Source organism: Leopardus geoffroyi, chromosome A3 (assembly GCF_018350155.1).
Source record: "Leopardus geoffroyi isolate Oge1 chromosome A3, O.geoffroyi_Oge1_pat1.0, whole genome shotgun sequence".
NCBI lineage: Eukaryota > Metazoa > Chordata > Mammalia > Carnivora > Felidae > Leopardus > Leopardus geoffroyi.
The window spans coordinates 12,303,595-12,310,735 of record NC_059336.1 but is presented as its reverse complement, the minus strand read 5'-3'; the positions used below and the strand labels follow the sequence as shown (position 1 = coordinate 12,310,735).

The 7,141-nt window shown below is 45.8% G+C and overlaps 1 long non-coding RNA gene and 3 other non-coding genes across 5 annotated transcripts; all 4 read left to right on the top strand.

The window, feature by feature from the left end:
• Positions 1-137: 137 nt before the first annotated feature.
• LOC123580052 lies at positions 138-3,442 on the top strand. 2 transcript variants are annotated; one of them, XR_006703104.1, is made up of 6 exons: positions 138-270; positions 608-719; positions 1,580-1,643; positions 2,135-2,189; positions 2,643-2,722; positions 3,200-3,442. It is a non-coding gene; the product is annotated as an uncharacterized LOC123580052 (long non-coding RNA). The 2 variants fall into 2 exon arrangements; XR_006703103.1 differs by lacking the exon at positions 1,580-1,643 and having other exon boundaries at positions 3,200-3,374.
• On the top strand, positions 444-534 carry LOC123581789. Its single transcript, XR_006704018.1, has one exon. It is a non-coding gene; the product is annotated as a small nucleolar SNORD12/SNORD106 (small nucleolar RNA).
• Positions 1,971-2,061, top strand: LOC123581790. Its single transcript, XR_006704019.1, has one exon. It is a non-coding gene; the product is annotated as a small nucleolar SNORD12/SNORD106 (small nucleolar RNA).
• LOC123581792 lies at positions 2,421-2,514 on the top strand. The gene has a single exon (XR_006704020.1). It is a non-coding gene; the product is annotated as a small nucleolar SNORD12/SNORD106 (small nucleolar RNA).
• Positions 3,443-7,141: the final 3,699 nt, after the last annotated feature.

The window sequence follows — 7,141 nt, the reverse complement described above, 5'->3', positions numbered from 1 at the left end:
CGGCCTTGACAACCGTAAGATAGCCTTCGCCCCGGCGACTCCGAGACTACATTTCCCAGAGAGCCCCGCGTGGCGCGGGAGGGAACGGGAAGTGCCACCGGCACAGTGCGCAGGCGCGAGAGCCTCCTCTGGTTATATAAGAGAGGTCTAGGGCGTTTCTCGTTCCTTTGCGTCTTTGGCCCTGGTTCTTCTACCTCGTGTTGGGTCGTACCTCATCAGACCCATCCGATGAAGTCTGGGCCCGGAAACTCGGGTTTGCTACTGTGTGTGGTGAGTGGAGATCCTGTTGTTTTCTCTTCGAGATCTCTGTTCCTCCTTTTTCTTCTTTGCTGTCGCCCCTGCCCGGTCTCTCTCTACTGACCTTAAATGGGCCTTAAGGCTTTGAGGAGACGAGTTTAAACTGGGAAAAATCCGCGCCTGCCTGCGGACCTGAGGAGTCCTTGGCTGGTGTAAATGATGACTTCGCTTTTTTCCCCATCAGATCGACAATGGTGATGTCTTTGAACACTTGCCAGTTAGTTCTGATACACCAGCCTCACGAGGCCCGGCCATGTTCTTTCCCAACCGTGGGAAGGATGGCGATTGATGCCCCTTTTTTGGTTCGCAGGTTAGCGCGATCAGAGGGTACCGAATGGATCTTGGAGGAGGGAGGCACTCGCTGCTGGGCCTCCAAGAGACCCCCACGTAGACGTCTCCAGCCTTCGGTCTCCTGACTTGGGGTAAGCATAGGTCTCCTGGCCTATTGTAGGAAATGCGTGCTGTGGGGAGCCTTTTCACCTGCTAAGCAGACTTGGGGGGAAATAAATGAAGATTTTAATTTTTGACAGCGTGAGTGGGGGAGGAGCAACAGAGAAGACAGGATCTGAAGCGGGCTCGGCGCCCATTGCAGTGAGCCCCATGCAGGACTGGAACTCGCAAACTGAGTCGTGACCTGAGCCAAAGTAGGATGCTCAATGGACTGAGCCACCCAGGTGCCTCTCTCTGTCTTTTTTAATGTTTTATTTTGAGAGAGCATTCCCCTGAGTGCAGAGCCAGATGAGCGACTTGATCTGATGAATTGTAAGATCATGGCCTGAGCAGAAATCAGGAGTTAAGAGGCTCAACTGACTGAGCCACCCAGACGATTCAAGGAATGATCTCTTTAAGGTGAATAGATGCTAAATTTTTAAGGCTTATTTTGAGAGTACGTGGGAGTGGAGGTGAGACCAAGAGAGAGGGGGTAAGAGAATCCTGACTGAGCCACCCCGGGGCCCCTAGCTCATTGTTAAATGCCTTAGTGCTCCTGAAAGCACATTTTTGGGTCCCCTTTCGTCACATGTGATGTGGGTTTTTTGGTTTTCGTTTTTGTGATACACCGTTGTGTGCACTTAAATTTCCAAGTGGATGGATAACACGAGCATGGGGCAGCCTGGTGCGGTGGAGGCCGAGGCTGTGTGTGCTGGTGGTAAAAGAGTTCACCTAAGGCAGAACAAGGGAGATCGAATACACTGCAAGGGAGAGACTGGCAGGAGGCAGTGCGGGGGTGGGGGTGAAGTTACGAGAGACTTTAAAATTCTAAGTCTCTACACCCTTTGTGTAGCTTGGATTCCCGACTCCAAGATCGAGTCACATGCTCTACCAACCCAGCCAGCCAGATGCCCCACGTAAGGGGTTTTTTTTTATTTTTAAAGAAAAGCGAAGTGTGTTGACCTAGACGCTCAAGCTAATCTTGAACTGTGTACCCTTTAAATTCACTTGAGTCCAGGAATGACCTCTTAAGGGCAGGACTTAACTGGGGGGACAGATTTTTCTTAAAACTTGCAGTCCCAGAGTGTTTCTGTAAGTACACCCTCAGAAAGCAGGGGTGTCTATCTTAGTTGTTACTGCCAACAGAATACAGGTGTGCTCAAACGTTGACTATGCAGGTGTTAGAAGTAGATCAAGCAAATATTCCTTGTTCAGTCCTTATTCTGTGAGAACAAGAGCTCCCTACTGGCATATATGATGACTGAACTTTTTTCCCCAACAGATCGACCATGTTGATCTAACTTTTCTAAGCCAGTTTTTGTCTGATATGCCAGTTGAAGCAGCTCCTCTATTCCCCACACCCTTGGGCATCTAGCTGATTCGGACCTCCTGTTTTTTTTCATCTCAGATTTACTGTTGGCAGAAAGCAGGCTTCCAAGTGGACCAGGAGTGGGAAGGGCTTGGTAAGTGATGGCCATGTGGCTGAGTAGACACAGGATCTGGAGAAGGGAGAGGTAGTAACTGCTTTTCTTTTAAATTGTAAGTGATCTCTACACCCAGCATGCAGCTCAAACTCAGGACACTGAAATCAAGAGTTGCATACTCTTCCGACTAAGCCATCCAGGCACCCTACTTTCACTTTAATTTTAAATGTGGGGATTGTCCTCCTCGTGTTCTGTTCTAACTCAGATTTGGCCATTGCAGCTGATGACATAACTTTTTTCCCCATCAGATCGACCCTGTTGATCTAACTGAACCATTAGCCAGTGTTTTGTCTGATGCTTTGGCCCCAGAGATAACTTCTATCTCTATCCTTCTATGTGGGTTTTGTTTTTAGTGGGGTTTGAGCTTGCTCTGCTTTTTTCCTCCCAGGAATTGGGTCCTTTATCTTGGTTTTATCTGCTAACTTCTTACAGGTCCGCAGCCTTGTGAGGCACAGGGCAGTAAGTCGATTGATGTAGACTGATCTGCTTGTTTCAAGTCTGTCCCATAACAGGTGAGGTTTCTGCAAATGGCATTATTTGTCAGTCCCCTTGTAAGATGGTTAAATGTGCTTCTCCCCCCCCCATAGTGGTGTTGCATTTGCCCGCTAGGGAATAACCTAGGAACCCATTTCCCAAGTGGGTGTATAAAACAGGGGAGAATTGAGGAAGACTGTTAACCTATTGGTACTGCTAGGTCTTGGAAGAAGGGAAAAAATGAAGTTAATTCTGTCTGTCTTGGCAGAAAATACAAAAAAGCAGGAAGCTCCAGGTCATGTTTCAATTGGGATTCTTTTTTGTAAGAAAAGCCTTGCTACATGGACCTCCTCTTGAACATGGCAGCTTGCTTCTAGAATGCTTGGTACTTATTTGTACATCCATCTAGTTCCTGAAGTCTTAACCAGATGTCTCATATCCTAAACAAGGAGCATTTTATATCAGAATTACATGTCAGTATTACTGATTGTAATCTTTTTTTTTTTTTTTTAAAGGACTTTCTCAACTGGAGTTTGAATACAAGCCTCGAAAAAGATTGGCCTTGACCTTGTGCTTTTCTGAGAAAGGATAATTAATAGTTCTGGATGAATCCGTCTCAAGGCTTTTGTGTAACCTGAAGACTGTCTAGGGGCCTGTGTGCATTTTGAAGAATAAAGAATTATTGTTGAACTGTGGTAAAATTTCTAACTTGTATTTTCCCAATCTGGAGTAAGAAAATAAAATTCTTCAAATAAAAATGCTCTTACAGTTGGTTAACAGATAAACCTTGAACCAGGGGTAATTAACAAAATGTCTACAGGGGTCAAACTCCAGGGACAGAGCAAATGGAGGGCAGATCCCAAACTTGGACAAGTAGATTCTTTGCTTTATAGGTGACTTAATGAGATTAGTAAATGGGATTGGGGCTATACTTGATTTGGAAAATACCAGACTGGCCAATTTTCCTTCTCCTTTGTCTCCTCCTAGTGTTTCTTCCCCTTGCCCAATAATTGTAACATATGTCCTAAGAGTCTAACCTGAGAAAGATGGCATTCCACACTGGGCCGTTTATATTGTGTCTTATAAGCTAGCTCTTGGTATTGACTCCGGTGATCACCTCTCCTTGAGTGTGTTGGACCTAGTGATTCCAGTGACTAGAAAACCACAGAAGAGGGTAGGTCACTGGAGATTAGATTCCTGATTTGCTAATTCTCTGGCTAGTTCCCTTCATATCTGTCTTCGGCTTGCTTGCTTTGTTGAAGCAAGCTCTCCTGTGAAACATCTATGCAACAAAGTGGACTCCAGCCACGGACTGAATTGGGGAGCAGATCCTTCCCCAGACAAATTCTAAGATTAAGTCCCTGAATTCAGCCAGCTGACCTTCCTGAATTTCTTGTCAGCACATTAGAAACTGGTCCCCAAGCTACATTTCCAGACTTGTGTTCCCCTTCCTGTATTCAATTTAAACTTCAAAAGCTGAACTGATCCCTTCCCCACTGCCCCTCCCACAGTCCTATCCCAGGTATTGGCAACACCTTCAATCTAGTTGCTCAGGCTGAAAACCTTGGGAATTAATTAACCCTTGACATTTTGCTTGTGTGAATCCTATTGGTTTCTGCCTTCAAATTACACCTGAAGTTTGCCCCTCTTACCATCTGTTTCTGTCACTGCTGATTCAAACCATCCTCCAAGCTTTCATTACTGTCCTTTCTACTACCACTCCCCCTTAAGATCTGTTATGCAGCTGGAGTGATCTTGAAAACCAAAGAATCACTCCACGTCCAGCGTCCCCACCTCACGCAGAGCAGAAGCCAGTCAGCAGCCCGCACCATCTTCCTTGATTTCTGACCTCCCATCCCTTTGTCTCAGCCATCAAACTTCCTTCCACTTGAGGATCACTCCTACTTCAGAATATTTGGACTTGATGTTCCCTCTGCCTGGAGTGACCAATCCTAGCCTCTTCATATCTGCCTGGTTCACTCCCTTGTCTCAATCAGCTGTTTATTCAATGTCACCCTCTCTGGGGACCCATCTAAAATAATCTGTTCCCTTTCTTTTTTTTTTTTTTTTTTTTTAAATTTTTTTTCAACGTTTATTTATTTTTGGGACAGAGAGAGACAGCGCATGAACGGGGGAGGGGCAGAGAGAGAGGGAGACACAGAATCGGAAACAGGCTCCAGGCTCCAAGCCATCAGCCCAGAGCCCGACGCGGGGCTCGAACTCACGGACCGCGAGATCGTGACCTGGCTGAAGTCGGACGCTTAACCGACTGCGCCACCCAGGCGCCCAATCTGTTCCCTTTCTATTCCTTTACCCTGTATTTTATTTTCATATTACTACTGCCTAATAAATAGTACCTATGCATATGTGACATTTTTAATATATATAGTGTGTGTGTATATATATATGATACATTGTGTGTGTGTGTGTGTGTGTATATATATATATATATATATATATATATATATGTATATATACATAGTATGTGTATATAGTGTATTGTCAATGTTCCCTCACCCCCGCCCCTATTAAACCAGAACTCCATGTAAGTAGCAACTTTCCCTTTGTAGCCCCTCCACAACAAGTGGCACAGTCCCTGGCATGTGGTAGGCCACTCACTAAATATTTGTTAAATGAAAGAATGAATCACACACTTTGCCTTTTGGCTGGACTGTGCTAAAGCACTTGACATGCACACTTTGTTACTCATCACAACAGCCCAGTGAGGAGAGACCTGGCATGATTCTTACCCCAATTGTACAGGTGGGGGAGTGGCGCTCAAAAGAGTCAGTTTCCCAGCTCTATACAAGAGACAGAATTGGGTCACCAACTGATGTGTTTGATTCCAAAGCGCCCCTCCTTTTTCCTCTCCAACTTATTGCCTTCTACTAGAACAGGAGGGTTTTCTGTTCTTATCCTCTGCAGTTTCCAGACCTATTCCTTGCATATAGTAGGTGCTCAATAAGGCAAAAATGGCCAAATGATTCCTTTGGTCATTGAATTATGACTCATAAACTGGCAGCATGAAGACATAATCCATTCCCTAAGTATTGAGTACCTACCATGTGCCAGGCTCTGTTCTAGGTGTGAGAATATAAATAGTGTGTGTGTGTGGGGGGGGGGGGGGTGGTTATTGCCAATGTGGAAAATGAACTTGCCAATGGAGAGAAGCAGAATAAAAAATAATAGTATGTTGGGGTGCCTGTGTGGCTTCGTTGGTTGAACTCTTGGTTTCAGCTCAGGTCATGATCTTGTGGCTCGTGGGATGGAGCCCTGTGTCGGGGTCTGCTGACAGTGTGGAGCCTGTCTTTCTCCCCATCTCTCTGCCCCACCCTCGCTCATTCTCGCCCTCTCAAAGTAAAAAACAAAAAAAAATAGTAGCCTGTTATTTAATGATGAATACAATAGAGAAAACCCATTACAGTGGGGAAAAGGGATAAAAATGGAAATGTCAAGGTGGACATTTGGGTACAGAGCTGAACTAGATCAGAGGGTAAGTTGTGTGAATATCAGTGGGATAGTACATTGCAGGCCAGTGCAAAGGCCTTGAGGCAAAAACATGCCTGTTGGTTGCTGTGTTGAGAGTAGAAAGGAGGCCAGCGTGGCTTTGAGTGGAAAATTGGAAGGTCTGGTCATTGTGGACTCGTTTTCCTACCTGGTAATAATGACTGTGGCTGAATAACATCCATCCCTTTGGGCAGGGATGCCCTTGTGCTTTCCAGGTCACCACAGGTCTCACCATGGTCTGCTTCCCTCTTAGGTACCGGCCCCTGCAGTAATAATCATAGTAACCACAGCTAACATTTACTGAGCCCTCACTATGTGTTAATTACAGTTCTTTACATGTAATAAAATATTCTTCCAACAACCCTGTAAGGCAGGCTGTGTTATTAACCTCATTTGACAATTGAAGGAATGGTCTCAGGTGAAACAACTTGCCCAAGGTCAACACAGCTGGTAAGAGTGGCAGAGCCAGGATTCGAGCCCTGTCCGTCTGGCTCTTAAGTGCAGCCAATAGCTCATATGCCGCCTAATGGATGTAGGAAGGAGTCAATTTTTGGCTCTTAAAAGTTCAAATGCGGGGCGCCTGGGTGGCGCAGTCGGTTAAGCGTCCGACTTCAGCCAGGTCACGATCTCGCGGTCCGGGAGTTCGAGCCCCGCGTCGGGCTCTGGGCTGATGGCTCAGAGCCTGGAGCCTGTTTCCGATTCTGTGTCTCCCTCTCTCTCTGCCCCTCCCCCGTTCATGCTCTGTCTCTCTCTGTCCCAAAAATAAATAAACGTTGAAAAAAAAAAAATTTAAAAAAAAAAAAAAAAAAAAATAAAAGTTCAAATGCTTTTGCTGGGTTTCCTTGTTGGAAGAAGTGGCCCCAAATGCCTGCCAGCGAGGGACCAAAGAAGCTCCTGAGAGATCTCCCACCCACCTCGTTTCTTGGGTTTGCTGTCACTGCTTCCCTGAG